This window comes from Anas acuta, chromosome 3 (assembly GCF_963932015.1).
Source record: "Anas acuta chromosome 3, bAnaAcu1.1, whole genome shotgun sequence".
NCBI classification, from domain to species: Eukaryota; Metazoa; Chordata; class Aves; order Anseriformes; family Anatidae; genus Anas; species Anas acuta.
In genome coordinates, this window is record NC_088981.1 from 11,493,593 (window position 1) to 11,517,774 (window position 24,182).

Genomic DNA, 24,182 nt, shown 5'->3' on the forward strand with positions numbered 1-24,182 from the left:
TCCATAATCTTCTTTATTATGGTTTCACCGGCAAGTGAGGCTCTTATAGGAAGAGAAATCAGTGCTATTACACACAAAAATATTTTCCCACACTAATTTCTTTAGGTTAAGATTGGTCTATTTACAGCAGCCTAACTTCTTAAGAAACCCTACATCATCAGACTGCTTTTATGGAACAAAACTTTGTGTGACTGCTTGTGTGTCTTGGTATTGCAAGAGCAGCTTGAGAATTGCCTGGTGTTTGTTAATATTTCAGTTCTGCTTTTTCTTAAGGATTACCAATTTCTGATCCTTAACTCACATAGGAGGCATTTTCAGCCTCCTCCCTCCTGTGAAATGAGCATCTTCACCATTTTGGAAATAGAGTATATACATATATGTACATATTACATACACATGCCCAAATTATTGCTAAATTGTTAACTTGTGGAAATCACTTTCTGTCATGTTCAAGTCTCCCTGTATTGCCCAGAGGGACTTTTTAGAGAAACCTATAAATGTTTGCAGTGCCATACTGGCTTCTGGGAGAGACATGATGGTGACTGATCGTTTGGGATGGAGGTGGGTTTAGGATGACTAAATCCCTGCCTTCTTTTAAGAGACATGCTCCTATGAAAACAAACATAAACAACAGAAATGCAACAATTGCAAATGGAGAAACTAGAGAGACAAAAGCACACCTATAAACAAATTTCTATGGGTGGTGATGGGGATTATTGAGTCTTTTTTATTTTCTATGTTCCTACTTAGAGCAGGAGAGAAGTCAACTGCTGTTTGGGAGCTTTCAGAGCTGCTTGGAACTGTAAAATAGAGCAAGAGCTTTCTCCTCATGTGCAAAGGCCAAGCTCCCATTCTCGCATATTCCCCAGGAGCTCGTATACCAGATGCATTAATTTATGAACACAGGTGGAGCATTGTCATCATTAAGATCCAAATCAAGCTGCCTATCCTGTAAAGGATGGCCCTGCCTGAAGCAAAACAGAACTGTTAATGCATTTTTTATAAACAACGCTGTTAAAAGATGCATGAAAGATGTCTTGTAAATATTAAACTGGAATTATCACTTTTTTTCTTGTGTCATAAAACACAGCACAGAAATCTTCAGGTCAAATTCTTTCTGATGCAAATTAATCCAGACCCTTTGATTTCAACATTTTTTTCCCCATTTGCTTTACTACAGTGTTACAGCTCCTGCGAAGAGCACTGAAACAACCCTGTTAGGTCGTTCGCAAATGTGGCAAGTTCAATTATGGAACCATGCAATAGTCAAGTTATAAAAACACTTGAATGTGAGCAGAGCAATTACAGAGAGCATTTATGAATATTTAAAGAGATTTTGTCGTTTCCTAAATCTGCTCCACGACCACGGCTGTGGCAGGTTTAATATGTAGCATGGTAGTTTACTTGCCGATCCCTTCCAAGCGACGCTGGCCAAAGGCTGCGCACAGGCGGTGTGTTGCGGTTATCTCCCGGCCACACAGCCCGCAAGGCTGTCATCCCACCTAGCGGCAGCCGGCCGCCTGCTCTCCCTTCACAAAAAGAAGCTTTTATTCCATGATAATTGGGGAAACAATTCACTGCATGAGGAGTTTGGAGTATTATTTCAGGTAGCAGTGAAAACGCCTCCAAATTGCTTATTCTCGTGGTCAAATGCGTGCCTTAACTGCGTTACACCAGGGACAGGTTTCACTCTCAGTTGAGTATTCACACCATCTAAATACATACATCAGACTTAGATGCCTGCCTAATATAGTCAGCTTTCCAGTGTAAGTACTCTGTATCACTCTTGGCCCCTAATTGGGGCACATTGAGATAATGGGAGCAAGCCCCTTCTTGTCCCTGCTTGTGGGATCAGCTCTAGTCCCTAATGGCAGTTGTAAGAGTGAATTTTCTCTTCTACTGTCCACAAATATATGCTCATAATATGCCTGTGCTCTGTCTAGGCACTTCGCCATCAGCCCAACTCCTGTCTGATTAAAGCCAAAAATAAAATCACAATTGCCTTACAAAAGAGAAGGGTTTAGGCTGATGTTTTGAGTTAGTGGAAATGTTCTTTATTAAGATATATAAAATGTTTTTGAAAAATTTCTACTGTTAATTTCATCAAATCACATAAAAAACAAACAAACAACATCAACAACAACAACAAAAAACATATTTTGATGACAACAAGAAAAACAGGGACTTGCCAAAGCACTGCAAGAAGCTTCCTCTTATCCCAGAAATAATTTCTGTGATAAATCTTCAAGATGGAATTAATCTCTGAATTCCTTTATTGCTTCCTTCCAAATAATTCTTCACCCCTCAATTTCTATGCCAAGTTTTGCTTTGCAACAACTTTCCAAATGTTGTTTTATTGTCAAAGGAAGTGACATCTTCCCCTTCTTAATTCTTTAAGGCCCCCAAGTCCTTAAATGCATGCATGGCTCACAGTGGATAACCATGTGCCACTGGATGGTCCAACTCTTTATGTTGTCTTCTGTACCCAGAGAACTTCTTGTTTACTTTTATTATATGTGTGTGTGGTTTTTTTTTCCTTCTTTTGGGGTTGGTGTTGCTTTGTGAGACCACAGAACTGAAAGGTGAAGGCTGCATAAATTCCCAGCATGAGCCTCAAGAACCTCTGCTGTTGTCTGAAGAGCAGAGACTTAATAACAAAAGTCACCCCAGTAATTTAATGATGAAACTATGTTTTTTGTTGTTGTTGTTGTTTGTTTTTGTTTTTGTACAGAAGAAATGCCTTTTCTTCAAAATACGGAACTGCAAAACTTGTTTTCATGCATATTCAAAAAAAATGGAAGTAGATGTCCTGACCATCATTTTTACTAAAGAGCTGTCAGTATTTAATTTGAACAAGATACAGGACATGGAGCTGGTTCACCCTAGCAGCATTTATTTAAGTGAAAGCATTCCCACCTGTGCTGCCTCTCCCTGCATAATAGGATAAAAAAAAAAATTCCTAGACGAGTAAAAAAGTCACAGAAAGCTTGATAAAACTTAGATATTCTTTTCCTCTGCTGTATTTATTTTTATATAATTTGGTGATAAAATGCATTTACCGTCAATACCATACTCAATCTACCAGTCAGCTTGCTCATGCAGAAAACCTGTAGCTCCCTTCTCCTTGAGCTGCTTGCTGCATGCAGCTTGGGAAGCTGTTTCCCTAGGCTCCCAATTAGCTGCCTACCCGAGCTGTCTTCTCAAACCAGATCAGAAATCCATAATTCCCTTCATATACCTCCCTGCCAACTGCCGCACTTTAATTTCCATTTTCAGCAGTGTCCTTTGCAAATCTGCCTGCCTGGTCATACCTGGTGATACCATGGAAAGTTTTGCTGGGCTAGTGAGCCCATCACAGGGTGCAAGGGTTCTGCTGAAGCTCCTGCATCCTCTGACCACTGAGATGTTTTGTCTCCAGTTCTCCTGGGCTGCAGGATGCTCTCATGGGCTGTGGCCGAGCAGGATTTCCCATAGCACAGTGGTAGTTGTTGGCAGTGGCTGGGGTGGAGCAGAGCTGGGTATGGTGCTGTTTTCCCTGATGTGATGCAGGGCAGCACCAGAGCACAGGCATCCATGGGCAAAATAAATAAATAAATAAATAAATAAAGGTAAGAATTTCTCAAGTTTATAGCACTATATTTCATAACTTTTTTTTTATTTCGGTCTTTTGGGCAGCTGCTCAGTATCTGAAAGTTATTTCTAGGCAGAGAGATTCTGGTAATGAACTCCCACTTAACTTATGATCACCTTTTTAAAACAACTGCTCTGGTATCAATGATGCAGGGTTTGTGTGTTTTTTGGGTTTGTCTCTGTACTTAGGTGCCCCAGACATGTCAGACACACTCTAACAGCATCATTCACTGCCTCCCAACAATACTGTAGTCTGAGATCATGATCCTCAGACTAAAATTAACACAAAACCTTAAACTTCCAGTTAGGAGTGGCTTTGTCCTATAATGCACCAGAAACACAAAGGAACAGGCATGGAAGACAGGTTGATCATTTGCAGCGCAGAAAAGCCACAGGACTGCTGGAGTGAAGGCAAGGTGAAGGAAAAGGGTCCACCCTGGGAACTACTGAAGGCAAGGGGAGTGTTTATTCCTCTGCAAACTCAGGAGTTTCCTGTGCTGTAAGGACTTTATTGTTCAAGTTTCTCTTGAATAGAAACTGGACTATAAAAGGAGTTTTCAGTGCTTTTGGTGTGCTTTCTTTAAGGGGAAAAAAGTCACAGGCTGATCCACTTTCAAGTTCAAACCTATGAAAGGTCAAGGCATAAGAGATGTACACACGCACACGCACGTACTCAAGCTATCTGCATTTTCATTAACAGACAAGAAAAACCATTGCAGTTCTGAAGCATTCCACTTTAATCCCTTGCACAGGCCACATAGCTGGAGATAACTATGGGAAAAGGAACAATTACAGTTAATCAATAATGCTCAAATGGCAGCAATTAAAATCCTGGGGAAAAAAAAATATTAAAAAGAAAGATGGCAAGGTAATGGCAAGTCGTCCATCAGCCATTCAGAGCATTTTTGCAGATCTCAACTTGAAGAAAGGAGGAGTTTTTAATTAAATCATCATCCGAGGACACCATTGATCCTTCATGTTAGACAATTTAGAGTATAAGAAACAGCTTTGAATGGCCATAATCATAAAAGATGTGTTTGTTTTCCCCCAGAACGAGCCCCTTGCCTGGCTATTTAAAATGATGATTCTGCTGAAACAATATGGGAGAGCTTTCTGCTTTTAAATGATCTAATTTCCATCTCCTTAGCTGAGTTAATTTAGTGCGGTAACATATGCATTTGTTTCCAAATACAGCCATTTGTAGATAGCACTTCCTCTATCACTCTGTCCCTGCCCCAAACAGATACAAGCAATGAACGGCACTTGGACGGGGCTCTTCTGCCATCTCCATGGCACCAGAAACTCCAGCAGCTTGACCCAGGGAGTGCTTTTCATCAGCTACAACCAGGGTACAAACTTCATTTTCAGTACATCTCAAAAGCCTTTTGGAGACTCAGCTGTGGGGGAGCCCCTGTGCCTCCACATGTCATGAAGGGGCAGCACAGGTGGATGTGTCCTCAGGGAGGTCACTCAATGTTTCCAGCCAGGGTGGTTGATCAGCAGTGTGACCTTTCAAGGCTGCACAAGTGTCTATTCCTACCCACCCAACAGCTGGCCAAAGGCTGGGGAGAGCTGGAGATGGCCCCAGGGCTGCCCAATCTGCCTTATTAGGTGGCTAAAGTGGCCCCAGGTGAAGGGCTGGGGTATTTGCAGATTTTTGCTGAGAGGGAAGAGCGTGGTGCCTTCCTGGCAGAGTCCACGGATGCTGGAGAGAGCAATCTCCCCTAGGAGATTCATGGTGGCTCCTTGTAGGCTGCTGCCTTGTGTTGTCTTGAGTGCAGAGCTTGGCTGGCAGAGAAGGGTAGCAGGGGTGTGTTTTCATCTTCTGTGTGTCTGGCCAGCAAAATCCACTTCTCCCTGAGGCTAGGAGCATCAATCCTCGCAGCAAAGGGTAAGCTTTGTTTCTTTTCTTCCAAAGCTGTTCCCTCTGTGGCAGTAGGGCTGATGGTTTAGGAGATCAGAGAGTGTTGGTTGCTGTGTCAGGGGCCTGAGATAAGTGGAGAGGTTGCTCAGGAGATGTGTGTAACCTGGGTGTTAAAGCTGGAGGGGCAGAAAGCTCCAACAGAAAGTTGTATGACTGAAAATGATGGGGTGGGGGTGGTGGTGTTTATGTCTGGGGGGTGCCTCAGGTGGGGGATAAGGATCTCTGTTTGCCTCTATCTATTCTCAGATAGACAGCAGGCTAGGGAGTTGCCCTCTTTGCTGTATGATACCTACAGTTGTGCTGAACCTGGTGGGAGTGCTTAGACAGTAAGTGTTCATGCAGACACTTGCAGGGTGAGGTACTTGATCTCTCTTTGCCTGATTTCTCTGCCCGGCTGACAGCAGAGCTGCTGGCATGATCCGTTTGTCTGAAGAGAAAAATATTTGCGCTGTCCATCTCTAGCTGACTTGGGCCATCAAAGGTGAGCGTCTCCTGGGACGCATGTACCTGTTTCTTCTGCCTGAAGGGCAGACAATGGATTGCTATATCTGTCCCTTTCCTCCATGCTGACCTAAGCTCCTAGCTCTCAAGGTGCAGCCAGGGAGCAAATCCTGACCTGAGGGTGTGGACAGGGCTTACAAACCAAATATGTGCCTTCCTTTGCTTGTCTACTTGCCAAGTAGCTCCAGCAGCAGCTCCTGCCATGACCCTTGTACACAGGGCTTGTGTTGTGGGAGCCATAGATTCATATCGAGGTGCAGCCTTCACATTAAACTTAGCACACCTGGAACTCCCTTCTGACCAACCAAAAAGATTCACATTCAATAAATGCACTGCAACAGATCTGAACACTGCTTTACTGTCCAGTCACTGTTCCTCTAAACGGAAACCTGTGAGTCTTCTCCTTGTCTGGAAGAATAAGATAAGCTGCTCCCAGCTGAGAGGGGGAAGAAAAACTTTGTATTGAGTTCAGTCCTGTTCCAAAGCCTGCTATGCCGCTTCAGGGGAGGGCATTAACCAGGAACCAACAAGCTAAACTTCATGATGCAATTAACACAAAGGCATCATCTTGCCTCTAAATGTATCCCTGTGATGGACGTTGCATCTTGGCCAGTGCTTAGTCTCCTGCAAGCCGTTTGAGCAAGGGCAAGTTCTTTAAGGCTGGTAGGTAGCAGTGGGTTTTGGAGAGGAGCATTCACAAATGTGCAAGTTATTTCCTTTAAGGAAAAGTGTTTTTCTTTTCCCTTCTGCTCCCTGAGTCTCCAGCACCGCTGACGTAAAAATTATGAAGCATTTGTTTGTGCTTCTGTTTCTCGCTTTGCCAGCACACGCAGCTCTTGGCACTGACAGCCTGCCTCTGCCCAAAACACTGAATTCTCATCTAATGAGATGAGCTGTTCTCCTCTTTGAGTCATGCCTGAATAAAGCCCCATCAAATCTTGCTGCTGGCTGCTTAGAAACTCTCCTCAGGGCTTTACCAGGGCTGATGAGGAGTCATGAACAGGACCAAGCTGATGCTGAGTCCTGTGTCATGCTTGCAGGAGAGAAAATATTTTCTCTGAAGGAAAGGGACTTCTTTGCTTCATTATGTTTTTTAGCTCTAAGGTTTCTGAAGCCTGTCCACTTACCAACCGCTAAACATTCCCCCATGCTTTTTGATGTTTTTTGGTTGCTGCATTGTTGCAGGAGGAGAGACAACAACTCATAGAGGCAATCTGATGAGAGAAGGGAGACCTGTCTGTGACAGGCTGTGTCCTCATTACCTGAGCCAAATCTGACTGGCAACCAGAGGACAACTTGCCTTGTCCTCCATTTTGACCAAAAAGATGGTGCAGGTGTCTTCATCCTGAAGAAGCAACAACAGCAACTGGTTCTACTGGTAGGCTCTGAGCTCCTGAAACATGGCAGGATTTACTTCTAGCCTAAGGAAACAATCATATTCCTGAGACCTGGGTTTTTGAATAAGTTTGTGACCTAGTTGATTATGAGTTATTAACAACAACGAAGCAGGGAGCTGTGTGAGGAGTGGTGGTGATGTGTCCATGGAGCTGGATGTGTTGGAGGAGCTGAGTCTGGGCTGTGAACTTAGAGGCAGTGGCTGCACTCAAGGATGGGTCCCAAACAGATAGAGATGAAAGGGCAGTGCCTAGCCTAGGAAATCCCTGGCACTATCTTTTGGAGTCCTTTAAAAGCCAGCCTCTCAGGTCCCCCTGACAGCTGGCTGGAAGAGAGCACGAGAAGACCCAGGAAGTAATGGCAGAAGCGGGGCACAGAGTGTGTTGCATTTAATACTTCACAGGGCTTTCTCTTGCTCATACAAAACTGAAATATGTTCTCTTGGTTTCTAATTTAGCACTCAACAGATGTGCAACTGTTGACAGTAAAATGCCCATTAAAATTACTGTATCTCTAGCATTTCACCATAACAAGATTAATTCCCTAGCAGAGCACTTGCCTCCAACACCCAAGGAAGCAAAGCCAGTGCAATAACCAGACCTTTGCATGGAGTTCACACGTGTTTCCTCACCACAGGAAAACCAGCACCTTGAGACCTGCCTCGTGAGCGTCCCAGTGCTCCCTTAGTTGCAGCAGGACAGGTGGACTGATGAGGAGGTATTAAATCTGTATGTAGCTTCTTCCTTACTTCAGCCTTCCCTCCTTTAATAGGGATGGGCATTTGGCTTGGGGACCACCCAGTTGTCTCCAGCTTGGCAGTCCTGCAGAGGGATAACAATTCCCAGCACATATAAGTCTCCTCTCCTTTGCACACATCGACGTTTGCTGCCCTAACATGCTGGCCCTGCTGCCCTCTGGCTTCTCTGAAGCTCACAACAACCCAGAAGGCATCAAAACAAGAATGACTCTCCACTGATTTTCACCTACTCCAGATGAAGCCTGAGATGTTCTCAAAACACGCTCAGCAATGCTCCTTGGTTTCTACTTTTCTTTTCTGCCTCAGTGCAAAGGTTAAAGAAGTGCCACTTTTGCCTGTAACGGATTTAAACAGGAGCGAAGCTTGAAGGGATCCTTGCCAGCAAGCTCTGCTTTCCCACCCAGCAGGAACGAGCCGCGTGGCAAATTGTTTGTTAAATTGAATCTCACATTTTGTGCTCTGACAGGAGCAGAACATGAGGCACCACAATCACAGCCCCGGCCCCTGATTACCTGCCGCAGCATGCAAGCAGTAAGCACTCGCAATTTGTGCTGCACAGCCAATTCATCTTTAAACTGAAGTGGCATCTTAATTGTATCTGCTAACAGCCAGCTTCGATCAGAATTCACCCTGAGTCACTCCTGCCAGTCTAGCTGGGACCCCAGCACTCGCTTCTGCTGTTTAAGGGGCTCAGATGAGATTGTGTTTGTTATTTATGTATATGATCAGCGAAGCAGCTGTACAGATGCTTGGGGGCATTTATGTCACTTGATATTAAGTGGGAGAGAGGGCAGCTAGGATTTATGGCTTGGTGTGCAGCTCCTTCTCACAGCTTCTGCATGATTTGGGCAGGGTTGGGCTTGTGGCTGGCAGAACTGGCTGGGAGGTGGGGAGGGCCTCATCTTGTGGTTTGCCAGCAACATCAGCCATGAATTTCAAGGTGCTCTGCAGTGCAGCTGTGGCTTTTGCTGGTGTAGAGGATGCAAATGTTGGCAGGTGGAGTAAGGACAAACCTGTTTTCCAAGGCAAATGTGGGTGCAACTGCCTGCATGAATTTCCTGGTAGATGTAAAGCCCCTTCCCATTTTGTGGCAGGCTGATGCTAAATCTGCAGACTTTAGGGTTTGGCAGCTGAGTGCAGAACTGAATATCTGTGTTTTTTTGTTTTGTTTTTTTTTTTTAAAAAAAAAAGTCTTTTCTCCCTGTCCCACAGGTCCCAGAGAAGGACTTCCCCCTCCTGCCAGCAGCACTGACTCTTGGGGAACAGCATCCTGCACCAGGGCTTCTAGGAGGAAACTCTGCTGAAACCTTTCTGAGCAGCAGCCTGATGAGTGCTACTGCTCTGAATCTTTTTTTTTTTTAATTGTCACTTTGGTTTAATTTGACATCAATTATTTGTCACACATTTCAGTAAGGTAATTTGGGTGTTGCGATGTACAACAGACTTGTAATCCTTATTCAGGGTGGAAATGGCAGCAAAGCAAAGCACTCTGCTCCTTGCATAAGGCTCCATCGCTGGCAGATGGGACTGCTGGGCGCAGGGACACAGCATGTCCCTGGGCTGTACCCTCCCATACCTGCTTTTCCAACCTGTTAAATCACACTGCAATAGCAGACAAATTACTCTGGTGGCTAGTGGTTAGTTGACGAGATTTTTCTCTATTACTGCTTCAGCTCAAGTGCTACGATGAAGCAAGGGGGGTGAAATTAATTCGATACTCTCCTGGACAATAATCACCTGGCTATGCAAACCCTGCTGCCAGATGTACTCCTTAAAATGCTTCTTTGGTTCAGCATCTCTGAACAAAGCACTTCAGCTCCCAGTGCAAACTGCTTGCTGTAAGTACAGCTCAAAGGCTTCAGAACGGTTATTAGCAAGGAAGAACCTAATGCAGTAACTGAAGAGAGGCTCTGTTAGAAGAGATGTTAGAGAGTCTAGGATTTGCTGCACTGCCCTGTGAGCCATGTAAGAAAATGACAAGTGCTGGGGGACACGGGCCACATTGCAGCAGGGAAACTGCACCAGGAGGCCGTAGTGTCCAGCTCCTAATTCCTGTATGAGCCTTGGCTCCCTCTCACATCACAAGTGAGGCTTCCTACCTACTGAATGGAGACTTTCTTGCTGCTTGGTGCATGAGGAGCCTTTCCCTGGCTGCTTTTTCCTCTGGGAACAGGAAAGGCAAAAGTTCTGGTGCTGCCCTGCAGTCTCAGAGCAAGTCACTTTGCTTTGGCTCCAGCACATCTTGGAAGTCAGAGTCCCACCAGATAAATAAAGCTGCTCAGAGATTGCCTTCCTCCCCGCTCTGCCAGTGTCTCCTGATGACAAATGATGTGCCGTAGCCCTGTCCTCTGCTAAGTTTGCTTCTCTGTGGGTTTGTCTTTGTGTGCTCTCTTCCCTGCTCCTGCATGTGCCGCCCATTGCAGCCCGGCTTCCCTAGCGCTGATCAGCTGAAGCCTTTCTCTGCGTTTTCTTTTTTCCTCTGATAAATCACTTCATACAGTACCCAGCTCCCCACCCTGCCCATGACCTCTGCAATGGCCACAGGCCTTCAGCCTGTGATTTCTTTTGCTACTCGCCTCCTTTCAATTTGTCTTTTATGCCTGAAACCTGACCATTTATCAGTTGGTGAGAGCTGCTGTGTGGGAAGCCAGGCAGATATTATAATAAATAGGGTTTCTACTAGATGAGGGTAAATACTAATTTTGGCATGGAACCTGACCCTCCTCGCTCCCCCCAGCATCACGCAGGTACCCTGAAGTTGTATTGATACCTTCTCCAGTCTTAAAGTTTGATTTTAGGCCCACAACACCTTGTTAGAGTTAATCAAGAGAGTAAATGAACCACTTCAGTTTGCAAATCCCAGCACAGAAAGCCATGGGGTTGAATTTTCACTGCCACTTGCAGGAGTCCTGTTGTGGTTGTGCTGCAATCACCGTGCTGAGCCCACGCAGTGCGCTGGGAATGGGGTGCCTTCAGTGCACCCTTTAAATGCCTTGGGTGTGTGGGCAGGGTTTAACCTGCGGATATTGGACGGAGAAAGCCAGGAGCAAGAAATGCTGGGCTTCTGCACTACTGCAATGCAGCTGTGTGGTTTGTCCATCCTGCCTAGGGCCTGACACCTTCGGAGCAATATCACAGTCCTGAGGCCCAGACGTTGGTGGCTTCTCCAAGCAGACGGGATGAAGGCTCGACGATATGTGTAAGGCAAAATAACTCGGTCACCCTATTTGCATTTTTCTCATGCCAGGCACCAATAAACAGAAGAAACGTTGGATGGAGACCAGAGGAGTTTGCAATTAACACATTAAACAGATCGACCGATGGCAGGATCAAAAGCGCTGCAGCCAAAAGCGGAGTAGGAAACGAGCCGCACGTGTGATGTGACCGTGGCTCTGTGCTGATGGCTTGATTTATGCGAACTTTAAAGGCCCATAGGAAGCTGATGCTGCCGTGTAAGTTCCTTCTCTTTTTTTCATGTAAACTGCTTCCCCCGGTCTGGCACCAAGCAGATAACTTCTCTCTCCTCTGTGTCTTTTTATAACCGCTTAATCTGCGGTATCTGATTCCTGCCTGTGCTGTGTACCCACTCTCTGCTAAGCAAGCTTTTGTATGTCTGCCAGGCAGAATTTTGTTGACAGAAATCACTTTGTCACCAGAGTCATGTGTATGCCTGATGAAATGCTTTTAACTGACAGAATGCTTTTAGTTGCATGAATTTAGTCAAATATATGATATTAAGTGGATTAAAACATGAATTTTGACAGAGGTTTTCCTCTGAGGAAAGAAGTTCATTGATCTTCTTTGAAGTGTGAGGGAACCATGAGGCCAGTTGTGCTTACTCTTAAAATTAATGTTATTCTTAAAATTGCTACAGTATGTATTGGGGCATGATGAAGTAAGGGAAAGTTGTGCTAGAGCTTAGCAAATTCACCAAGGAGGGAGGTTTGGGACCAGAGGCTTTCCATGAGACATGGCACTGCCCATGGTCCGGCTTCTGTGTGCTGTCCCCACCCCCACCCCACCGCCCCCCCCCCCAACCCCCCCCATATAATTTTCAGGATGGAGAATGGGTGTCTGGCAAAAATGTATGTATTTCCACCTTTCCTGTAAGACTTTTTTGTGTTTCATGATCAGCTCTTCCTTTTCCTTGTGCAGGCGTAGCTTCTGCTTTGTGGGTAGCATTCCTAAGGCAGGTGCATGCTCTACTTCTGCTGCAACAGCATGTTTAACTTCTTTTGTTCAGTGGTAGAAGAAATAGGTTTTGGGGGAAGGAAGGATGGAGAGGAGTTCTTGTTTCTTATGACCAGAGATCAGTGACTGAAAACACCGCTTGCTTTTGTGATGAAGATCACTAAAGACATGCAGCATGTCTTCCAACATCAAAAAGCCTCAATTCTATATCTTGGGTCCTTGTATAGCTGGCTGATGGGTGCAAAGGGAGGGACCACCAGCGTTGATATCCATTGGGGTATTGCATGCCACTATAATAATGGCCAAATTATTCCTGGTATGCCTTTGGTAGTCTTCAGATGAGGTTCTAGAAGCCCTTTTGCATAAGGGGATAAACACCAGCCTGCAGTGGCAGAGCAGGGAACACATGGGCAAGGGGTGCCTAAGAAAGTAATGCTGTTCCCTCGGAGCTGCGAGCTGGTATTTGTATAAGTAAAGCATGAAAAATGCTACCAGGTATGTTTGGGAAGTAAAAACTAAAATAAGCCTTCACACTTCTTTTAAGTTTATTACTAGATTTTTATATATATACATAAAAATGTGTGTCATGCTGGTGCTGCTTTCCAATAGGGTGGCTTTTCTTTTGCCAACTGATTTGTCTCTAAAATAAACAACCAGTGTTGAAACTAAAGCACATTAATGTAGCTGATTTGTAAATAAAAAGCAGAGTTAGCCAGGCAGAGCAGAAACATAAATAGAGAGACCAAATGTTATAATGCAAGAGGTTGATCCTATTTAAGAAAAGACTGTTATCCCTCTGCATGCTCACAGGAACAGAGCAGTAGGTTCATGGGCTGGTGGTGTACCAAAAATGCCACTGCAAGTATTTAGAGAACACTGATGAGTATTCAAATCAGACTAAAGAGCGTTTTGGAGGTCTGTGGTCCATGGCAATTATCCACTTGGAGGGTCTTCCTGGAAATAATCTGTTGACAAATTTTTCTTTGCTCGGTGTATTTTGTTGGTTGTTTTATAATTGCATTGTGAATCCCCCTAGGAGTGGGGAGAAGGGAGTTAAAACCTCTGTTTCTTCCCCTGAAAAATGTCTGAATTCATGGAGGTGGTTTGAGGTTTTAATAACTTGTGACGCAGAAGCAAAGAGGATACAGTCACCGCCACCTAATTTAGGGGATGTGGCTGATGATCACTGCTTTCGTGCAAGGAGAGCTTTGAATAGGCATTAAGGCAGATTATTCAGCTCAGTGTGCTTGAGCCATGCAGGAAAGTGAGGGAAGAATTAATTGACACCTGGATGTGTCAGGGATGGGAGCGGTGACAACAGATGATAAATGAAAGGCACAGCACTGAGAGCAGGTGTATGCGAGAAGGACAACATGATAAATGTGAGTCCTGATATTTGCAGTGCCTGGGAAAGCACTCCCTGTCTGAACCGAGTTCAGTAACTGCAGGGATGTTGGAGGTATGGTGGTGACTTGATTGATTTAATTAGCTCTCATTAATGGCACTGAAGATGGTTCAACAACAAGCAAAGGAGAGTCTCACTAAAGCGTTGCATGTTAATTGCTTGATGATTTGTGTTATGGGATGGCTCTTTTGCATAAGTACAAATTAGATGGGGAGCTGTTTGGAAATATTGATGCCTACCCTTGTGAGGAGCAGGGGCTATCCTTCCCCTGGCAGCACGTGCTCCGTGAGCCCCACACGTGTCTGTAGCCTCAAGCCAGGTTCTGGCCACAGCTCACATTGCTCCTTCCCTGCTGCTGTGTGCCCATGTGAGTAGGAGGGACCTTGCAAATCCATACCCTTGTTAAAGCTTATGAATTATTCTTTTGATCTGCATTCTCTAGGAAGAGTGAGGAAGCCGGCCCAGGTAAAATTAGAATTGTCCCTACTGCTAAATCTACTTGAATTTATATATATGTAACAAAACCTTTCTCATAATAGTGCTTTTAAAATTCAATTCAGTGCTTTTTAAAATGACAGACTTTGGTCAAAAGAGAATTTCCTTCCCATGCTTTTTATTCTGCATAATAAGGAGCTAAACCTGGTATTGCCTTACTCACATGGGAGTTCCCTGCCTCTACCTTAGGTCTCAGAGCTGGTTATAACCTTGCACATTTGACATGGCATTTTCTGTGCCAGATACATGTTTTGTGCTGAGCTCTTTCAAAGGTCTTTGCTGTCCTGGGGAGAGATCAGTCTGTCATAAACTGGTAGTAAGTCTCTTGTACTGGAGAAGGGCATTTGAGGCTGTGCTGCAGCCCCAAAGGGGTGGTATTGCCACCTTAGGGAGGTGCTGGGGAGGGAGGCTGGCTGACACTGCCTCGAGGTGGAGAGAAAGCAGTTATTTTTGTGGGTGAGAAGAAATGTGAAGTGGCACTTCTCTTTGTGGTAGAGGAAAAGCAGGTTGTGTGTTTATGGATGCAGCGTGGAGCAGACACATCTCCCACAAGCTGCACCTTGTGATTACCCAGGTCACCGACCTTCATTCAACCTGCAGCTTTGGCATCATGATGGCGTTACGAAATTCTAAGGTGTGGACTTCTTTCACACTGAAGCGAGACAAAATAAGTGAAAATGCTGAATCTCTGAAGAGGCAAAAAACACTTTGTTTTCATTTTGTTCTAGCTTTTTACTCAGTCAGGGAGGAAACAGGGATGGGACCACAAGTGATGTGGGTGGATTAGCTGTCATCTGCTGGCGAGGGTCTGAGTCCGTGAGGACAACTGACTGGCAGGAAGGAGGAATCTCTTCCCCCATACTATTTCAAAGGCTAGACATTTGGGTGGTGTTAGGGGATTTTGCTCTGTTTTAACCAACGTGCCCTTCTTTGTGTGAAACGACAGGATCTCTGCACAAAATCCTGGGCTGCTCTGGGGAGAAAGGGGGGCGGGGGGGGGAGAAAAGATCTAACACCACTGAGCTTCCTGAGGTGTAACCCTTTGTCAAACGATTATTTTCTAAAATACAGTCCCTCAGCTCATAGATTTGATGCAGAGATTAAAAAAAAAAAAAAAAAAAAACAACCTTCAGATGTTGTCTCTTATATGCTGTGCCTTTTCTACACCCAACATGAAAGCCAGGCTTTTCCTGAAATTGTCTCCTGTCCTGTTTAAATCCTATGGAGGATTTGTTTTAATAATAACTTTTCTAAAGAAGTTAGTTTCATTATCTGAGAACAAAAGGGTCCCTGCCTTTTGAAATGCACAGCCTGCCACATGACAGACACCCTCTCCAAGCAGGAAGGGTAGGAATCCTGTTGCTCCTGACCTAGAGAAGATGTTTGAGAAAGACCTTGGCCTTTAATGCCACTCAAATGCTGGTATTAAAAGCCCTGACCTGATGTTTCCAGCTGAGCAAAACTCTTTGTGGTTGAGGAGGGGGATGTTACTTGTTCTTCTGTCAGCTGTGTCTGGGGAGCTCTTAGCCATTTTGATAAGAAAACCAGAATTCAGGATAAGTAAGCTATGACGGGCCAAACATAAATATCATATCTTGATTGTCCGAGAGCTGGGTGTCATTGCAACTATCCCACTGAAAATAACTTATGAAAGGATTGTGTTGTGCATTAAGCTTCTACCAAATTACAAACAGCCTTTTGTAAAAGCTTTTTGACTGAATTGCTATTCAGCTGTCTGCAGGTGAAACCCATAAAAGAAGCCTGTTGCAGTAAAAACCTTTATTTTCCATTGTTAGGCAGGGGAAAAAAAATTGGAGGGACCAAAGGCTTTGGTCTACTCCCTAATGTAAGTAGGAAGGCTGTATCTGCATCATGCTCTGTCCTTCAAAAGTTGTCATGACTTTCTTCTGAAGAATGAAGGAAACTGGTTTATTGGCTCTGTGAAGGAAGCTGACTTCTTCTGGGCTTTTACTTACCTATTGCTGAGGCTCCCTGGCCTTTTTTATTTTCATTGAATGGGATAACAAAAACACAAAGTCAGATGTTTCAGTAAACTAACTCTTGGCTTGGTATTTGTGAATCTGGTTACACTGAACATTTTGCCCAACATGTTTGTCTGCAGTTTTTTCACACAATCCTCTTTGAAAACTTGTTGAGGGCTTTTTCCCCTCAATTTCCTGAAATCCAGATAAGGTTGATGTGCCTCCACCATTATGCTCCACTTCCCATATTGAATGTGTTCCTAAAAGCTTTACAGATTTAATAACAGCCAAGCATGGCGGCGTGTGCTCGGAGCAGCACAGGGGGAGGCCAATTGAAGAGGGAAGAAAAGCTAAGAGCTGCAATTTTGCAGAAAGTGTTCTCCCTTTGCATTGGGCCCAGTCTTTTTGGGGGAAATCTTTTTTCACTTGCTGGAGACACAAACTCCAGCTAATTCTTGCTGTGATGCTACCAATTTTACCGCAGCAGTGGCACTCATGGAATTGCTCAGCAGTAGGGCGATGACTTGCCACCAGCCTCGATGCCACAGCCATCAGATCCAATTTTCCCTTCCTCCTACTGAGCCTCAAGCCACTTTACAAAGGTCTAAAATAAATTCATATAGCACTGAGCTTTAATAGCACCAAGGCTGCTGTGCTCCCATGGCCTTTCCCTCGTGCATCTGAGGGTTGTTTGTTCCTGTGGAAGAAGGGCAACAAATCTTAGTCTTTTTCCTGCTCTTTGTCCCTGCAATGTTATTTTTCAGGCAGAAGTCCTTGGGACACCCGATACCTCCCATGAGGATGTTCACAGGCCCTCTAGTGTGCTTCTCCAGGAGACTGGGATACTCAGCAGCTGTCAGCATGGCTGTGACAGATCTGGCTCTTCAGATGCAACTCGGCCCTTGAAGTAAGGGATGATGATGCAAGGTTCACAACTTTATAACACAGAAAAGGTTAATGCTAATTCAAAATATTTCTCCATGCTTATTTCCCAGCTCTAGAGAAACTCATACTTCTTACTAAGCCCTATTGCAGTGTCCCCTGCACGTAGATCAGGGCTGCTTGGTCCTTGGTTAAGTCTTGCTGGAGAAGCATTAGATCAATGAGAAAAGTGGCTGGTGTCAGGGATGCTGACAGGTGTAGGCATCATGCTGTCATCCAATTTTTGAGTAAGGAAAGACCCTTGCTAGGAGAGCTCTCCGAGAGCACTTAGGCACTCATTGCCTGCTGTCAACAAGCTGGCTGCCAAATCAAGGAGGTGACAAAAAGCCAATTGAAAGTCACTGCAGGGCTGGCCAGCAGAGGGGGAGCTGGATGAATGTTTGCTTTGTGTGGCAATTCTGTTCCTTCAGTGAACCAAGGTAAAAAGGTGTGTGCTCCTGCCTTCACAGCGTGCTCTTCTGGAGCATGGCAAAGCCCTGAGTCTGCTGTAGTTAATGCATTGTTAGCTTGTCATTACTCAGGTCACCCAAATGTTGGTGCTCCTACCATCTCTGTCTGCTACCGTAATGTACAACAACACAAGTGTATGGGTACTAAAGGCTTGTTTGGTGCTGTACCGAGCCCTGTGTGATCATGTACCTACAGCCCAGCTGCCCAGCAAAGCAGGGAGGTTTGTAAATCCAGCTCGGGTACCCACAAGGAGGCTGTTAAGGGATGTGCTCCTCCCAGGACCAGCACACGGGGAGCTCAGAGGGCACGTGCATGGAATTAGAGACCTAAAGTTTCAAGTCATATATGAGCTCTTTTTTTTTTTATTTTTATCATTTAAACCTTACAGGGCTCTGATTTTATTTTTTTTCTTCCCCTATCTCCTTCCTCTTTAAAATGCCTGCTGTTGTGTACTGATCACATGCAAACAAAGCTGGCCAAAGCCCATCCTTACTCTTAAAGCTGTACCTCAAACTCTAGCAACAGAAAAGCCCCGACCTGTGTTGTAGAGCTTGGCATTATACAGAGCTAGCCTGGATTTAGTTCACCACCCACGTTTTGAGTGTGCTGTGTGTCTAAAAGGAAGCCTCAGGTCTTTCACGGAGGCAGTGTGCTGTGCAGTGACCTCTAACACCCGGCTGTGTTTTAGTGCAGTCTCAAAGCACTTCACAAAGAAAGAAACAGCAGCACCATTTTAAGGAGTGGATGGCTTAAAGCTGAAGCAAGCCAGGTGCCAAACCACAAATAGAAGCTGAACCTCCAGCTGTGCCCTTGCCTGGGGGTGTTTTTTTCTTTTTTCTTGCAAAGGGTGTCTTGATCTATGTAGACTCTTTCTGTACCATTCAGATGCATAAGCCTTTACACTGTGAAAAAATAGTCACCTCTCCTGGAAAACATTGTGACCCAACCTCCAGACTACCACCCAAACTGAGGTAGTGTGCCACATCTGGAGTGGCATCACCTGATGCTGCTAGCAGGGTGGGTACCACTGATCTGAGGGAGATACAGTGGCAAGGGAAAAAACTTGGTGTTGACATCTGTCTCTTTCCTTTTTTATTTCTTTCTCTAATGAAATACATCCATCTCAACTGATGATTTCAGAAAAACAAAGCAAGGGATAGAAAAGGACAGCAGGCTTTTCCAAATGGAATGGAATTTTTCACAGGAAGTGGAAATGAAGTTGGATTGCAGTAAAAATCTCAATGCTCAGGCTGGGCGTCAATGCCAAAAAGGCTGGGCATTTTTGATGGATGCTTGCTTGTTTTCCCTCAGGAAATGTAAGATCAGAGCTGCCTCAAAAGAGGCAAATAGCGGTGTCTTAGTGTATCAGCATGCTGAGAAATCTCTGGCCACGCTGAATGCAGTGTGGCCTCACGAGGCAGGTGGTGCTTTGTGGTCGTGTGGCAAATAAGCAGCTGGAAGGAACTGAGCGAAATGAGTAGGGGGTAAAGTGAAGCAGCTCAGCACCAAGGCACGCAGAGGAAGCCGGAGGGTTTGGCACAGGTCTGTGAAAGTTTGGCTCTTGGGATCACAGCAATACGCTGCCTCAGCTTGGCTTCTGAAGGTCCAGGGAGGAGCATGTGAATTCTGCATGCATCAGTGGCTGGCATAATTGAAATCTGCAATAAAATATAAATTAACGGAGGGAAAGTGTTCCTCCTTTTTCCATCTGAGCTATTTGCTTCAGCTTTATTACCCGAGATGGTCGTAAGGAGTGGTCTTGTTGACTGAATGTCCTAGACCAAGTGGGGGGTGGGACCCCAATATCCATGACGCTGTTGAACAGAAACCTCTGGTGTGGGTTCAGAAGAATGTTTCCTAAAATGGAGGTAATAATTATCACAGAGCATTTAAAATTGCTCCAACAAACGGCACACAATACCTGCCTTGTTTTGCTTATAATTAACAAGGACAATGCTCTTAATTGGACAAAGAAGCAAGAGGCCCTGATTCAGCAGCACACTTGTGAATTCCAGCATGCGAGAAGTTCCTCCGGAGCCAAAGAGAGGATGTTCCCTTGGCTACAGAGGGATATGTTTAAGTGCTTTTCTGGACAGAGGCCATCAGGAGTCAGGTAGAAGGACTCACAGATGCAAAGCTACTAGAGTAGTAAAGCTGCTTAGCTAATGGTCTTACTGAATGGGATCCTCATTTTGTGAACAGAGACAGGAACGGGAAACAGCAGGCTTGTGGTCAGAGGAATAGGGCTCTGCGCATCTCCCAGCAGAGAGACAGGCCCAGGGTGATGGCATGGCTCTTCTTTAATTAAATGTTTTAGCTTGCGGTGTGTCTTAATCTCACGATGTGTCTTAATCTTATGGGATAAAGTGTCTTGCTCAGCTTGCTGATGGGTTCTGCAGAAGCTGTAAGAGTTAAGCCTGTCCCACGTTATTTACTGAAATGTCAGAAGTTTCTATTCTGTTATTCCAGCAGTTGTCTTGTTATGGCTCTGAGAGAGCCTGTGAGCAGCATTCCAGATACAGGCTCTAAAAAGGACTACATAGTTTTATTGGTCCCATTTGAAAAATTACGTTCCCACATCTCCTTAAAACAAACAAAAAAAAAACCTGATCTTCATCTCCTCCCACTTGGCATTTGCAATATTGCCAGCTTTGTACACCACCTAATTACAATACCAGAGCAATAATATTTCATTTGGACTAGCAAGGGGCTGTCAGTTCCCCAGAAAAGCAAGGGAACTGTGTTTTTCCACCTTCAGCAGCAGGAAAGGATGCTGCTACACAGGCTCTTTGGGGGTCAAGGGATTTCAGCCCATCTGCTGAAATAAAGGGACTTCTCAGGTGTTTGTACCCTGCAGGCTGGAAGAAATGGCATCCACAGCTGGTGCTCCCTGGGGATGGGGGGAGAGGGAATGGAGACAGGCATACGTGTCACTAAATTACTCTACCTGCTCTGCTGCAGGGTAGTCGCATTGGTGTCACTGCTGTCATCTGGCCCCGCTGTGGGCAACGAGTGAGGAAGTGTCTGTCACATTTCATTTACCAGGCTTTGACAGATTTGCCAAATCATTGCCTGGGCTGATGGACTGCTCTCCTGTGTAACTGGTGTGGTAGCAAGAATCAGGACCTGGCTATTGAGGTGTGTGACACGGGCCGGTGCTGTGAGACCATCGAAGCTTTGGGCATCCCCCATGTCTCTGCTGTATGTTTATGTTGTGTTTTTTGTTTTTTTTTGGTTTTTTTTTGGGGGGGGGGGGTGGCAGTGAGAGGGAGGCGGGGAGGTGATTTTTGTAATTTTTTTTGTAAAGTTAACACAAAGCTCCTCGAGGATGAACCTCACTGAATCCACGGAGGAGCCAGGCTTTAAAATTCAGACCTATCAACCAGCCAGAGGAGGTGTAAATAATAGATGCCACTGGTACACAGGAGAGAAGCTGATGGATAGCATCTGATTCTGTGAAATCACCAAGTGTGCAAGGATTGATGGAGATATGGGCCATCTCCTCTACTCCTTTGGCTTTCCATGCATAGAGAGGTATATGTCCCATGTTTACCGTAATTGCAGTGCTTCCTAATCTAACGTAGAAACTCACTAGCCCTTGGAAATTGACTGAGTGGTTCAGTGGGGCTGGGCTGAACTACTGGGTTTTGATGCATTTGGATGCCTGGCTTCCCTCAAAATCAATATTGAATGTACCCTTTGGCATCTGAAAGACTTTTAAAATGTGGCCCTAAATGTATTTATCCTGCAGGAAGCGTCTGAGTTGCAATCAAAATGTGGAATTTATGATAATGTGTCCTGTGGCAAAGCATTAATGCTACTCACCTTATATTAATAGCGAATGCAACACCAGTTATACTGCAGAGACAACTGGGGAAAAAACACGTATTCGGAGATTTATTTATTTCTGAACAAAATAGATAAGTATCCTAATCTCCCTAGAAAGTCCTTCTGGATTTATGCTGACAATAGAATTCTGTGGGCTCAAATAATCAGTAATCCTGGATTGTTTTAAGAAGCAGCATTTGGTTACAGTTTGTGCCTGGTGGGACACAGCTATGTTTGTCTACACGTTTGTTGTCCTGACCTCTTAGCGTGGTCATCACCCCTGTACCACAGGGTTTGTCTGAGATCCAAGATGAGATGTGCTTCGTGCTGCACACAGGGACAGGCTGTGGGGCTGTCTTAGCCATGCCCTGAGTCTTGTCTTGCAAAACCCTCTGGTTTTGCAATGCCCTCTTTGGGGTGCTCATCTGCACTCTTACTGAATCCGACAGGCCTCTGGAGCAAGTCCCCGTGAGAGCTGCCTGCATCCCCAGCCTCTCTGTAAATGGGTGGGACTCACTTCTTCACCTTACTTTTGGTGTGGTGCCAGCAAAAGCAGCACTATTAAAACTAATTAGATAAATATATACGTATGTCGTAATCAGGCAGTTAATTATGGCTTACGAAGCAGATGGCAGTCCCTGGCATTTACTCTGTCTATTCATAGCTATTTTAAAGTGAAGTATATATACATTACAGCTAATTATGACACAATGTAAAATACACAGGTAATTGTGAATTTAGCTCTTGTTGTGTTATTTGTGTGAAGCGTCCAAGTGGTTTGGAGAAATCTGCAGGCAGAGGTCCCTGTGATGATGCCTCTCTCCCCTGTTGGGTTGGCAATGCCTCTGACTTCCTATTACTGTTCTTTCACTGGAGAGCTGATGCTATCATTTAGTCTTCTCTTTTAAAGGTTGTGAATGGTTTAACTCTGTCTTAAAATCCAGGTAGGTTGTATAGAAATAACGAGAGCCCTACTGTTGCTGGAATAATCTGGAGACAGGAGCCCTTAAAAACGGCAAGGAAACCTTTGTTTTCATTCAAGTGTCACCCAAAAAAATTTATTGTTAAGACCAGTTGAGTGTTATATCATCTTTTTTTGAACACACCCCCAAGCTGGAGTTTCTGTCAGCAAAAAAAGTTGCAAAGCTGTAGATTAGGAAGTCTGGAAACTAACATGGAAAATGAGGAGGCTGAGTTTTGGCATCTGACACCCAGTGCACCCTGCATACGTTTTGTTAGGCTTGCTTCCTCAGCACAAGAGGGCCACCCCCTGCCTTGGAGCATTTGTGATCTCTCTGATGTCAGACTAGGAGAGCACCAGCTCTAATTTAATTCGAGTGTGAAGGGTGCTGATTTCATGAAGGCATATCAAGAGACATATGAATAAAATGTCAGAGTGATATCAGCCTACGTGCCTGATGAGCCCCCTTTTACCTACCAAATAATTTCTAAAGCACTTCACTCCTGATTGAATTATGCCTTCAGAAATGAAGGAAAAAAATCCCAGCATTGTATCCAGAGGAATATTATGGTTTCCTGCATTGGTCACAAAGCTTGAAAATACTAGAATAAATCCACAGTTGATAAGTCCACCTACCCTTGCAGGTAAAATGCATTAAGCCTTGCAGATTGTGGCACTGAATAGCTATAATAAACTATTACAAAAACTGTTCTTGAAGTTCATGCTCTTTTTTTTTTTTTTTTTAATGAAATTATTCAGTCTCTACATTCCTGGGTCAACTGTATTTCTGCCTTCTTTTGCTGACTGTATGTAGGAAACACTTGATCCAAAAAGCTTTAGAAATTTTGTAACATCTTACATAAAATATTGAGGAAGGAAATGACTTTCTTTTCTGTTTTTATATTGTGACTGATCAAGTAGAATATTTAAGAACACGCAGTCCTGATATGTACAGTCAATTAGGTCCATGTGAACATATTCATATTCTGGTGACAGGCTCTCTTCTTAGAAATATGAAGAGTAATGGTGTTTTATCCCATACACAGTAAAATGTTGAGATTTAAGTGGTGAAACAAAATGATCCAATAGAGAAAGATGTTTGTTTTGTTTCTTTGTTTATTTTTCCCCAAAGAGTAGTATTAAATTTAAAATGTTCCATTTCAAAGCGCAGACTTGAAAGTGGTATTTTTCATTTAGATTCTCTTGATGGAGAAATAACTGAAACCAACATTTTCCCATAGCTTGAAATTTTCTGGTGAATCTATTAGTTCTGATAGTAAAATATATTAAAGAAAGAAAATAGTTTCAAATAAAGAAGATAAAGACAGAAGAATTCTGGGCCAAGCAAGAGCTATTTGTAGTTCAGGAGCTTCTAACAGAACAAGATAAGGAATTAGTTCCTGAAAAAGTCGTTTCATATGAAAAGAATGAAACAGATCAGGGTATTTTGTGTGTTTTGTTTTTTTTCTTTTATTCCTGGTCCAAGGCAGGTAATGAAACTGAAAGATGAGTCCTTGATTACATCAGTCAGATGTCAAGGTTACCTCTACTGTAACCTGTGGTCATTATGTATTGCATTAACTATGATAAAAAGTATGGGAAATCACCTTTTCCATAAGTGGGCAGAGACCGCAAAAGTCAGAGCGCTTCCCTTTGGTATTACTGTTGCCATAGTTTTAGGAAGACATATCTCTGCAGTCTCCAGCCTCCAGGGATCCCTG

The 24,182-nt window shown here is 44.3% G+C and overlaps 1 long non-coding RNA gene across 8 annotated transcripts in view; it reads left to right on the forward strand.

Annotated features, from left to right (window-relative positions):
- The first annotated feature begins 5,234 nt into the window (after positions 1-5,234).
- Positions 5,235-24,182, forward strand: part of LOC137853392 (uncharacterized) — a 29,042-nt gene continuing 10,094 nt past the window's right edge. For 2 of the 8 annotated variants that reach the window (XR_011094472.1, XR_011094471.1), the window contains exons 1-4: positions 5,235-5,521; positions 7,241-7,433; positions 8,087-8,167; positions 9,420-11,659. This is a non-coding gene — a long non-coding RNA (uncharacterized lncRNA). Of the gene's footprint in view, positions 5,522-7,240; positions 7,434-8,086; positions 8,179-9,419; positions 13,069-17,044; positions 20,884-24,182 lie in introns of those variants that run through there. The other 6 variants (XR_011094470.1, XR_011094473.1, XR_011094474.1 and 3 more) reach the window with 6 other exon arrangements.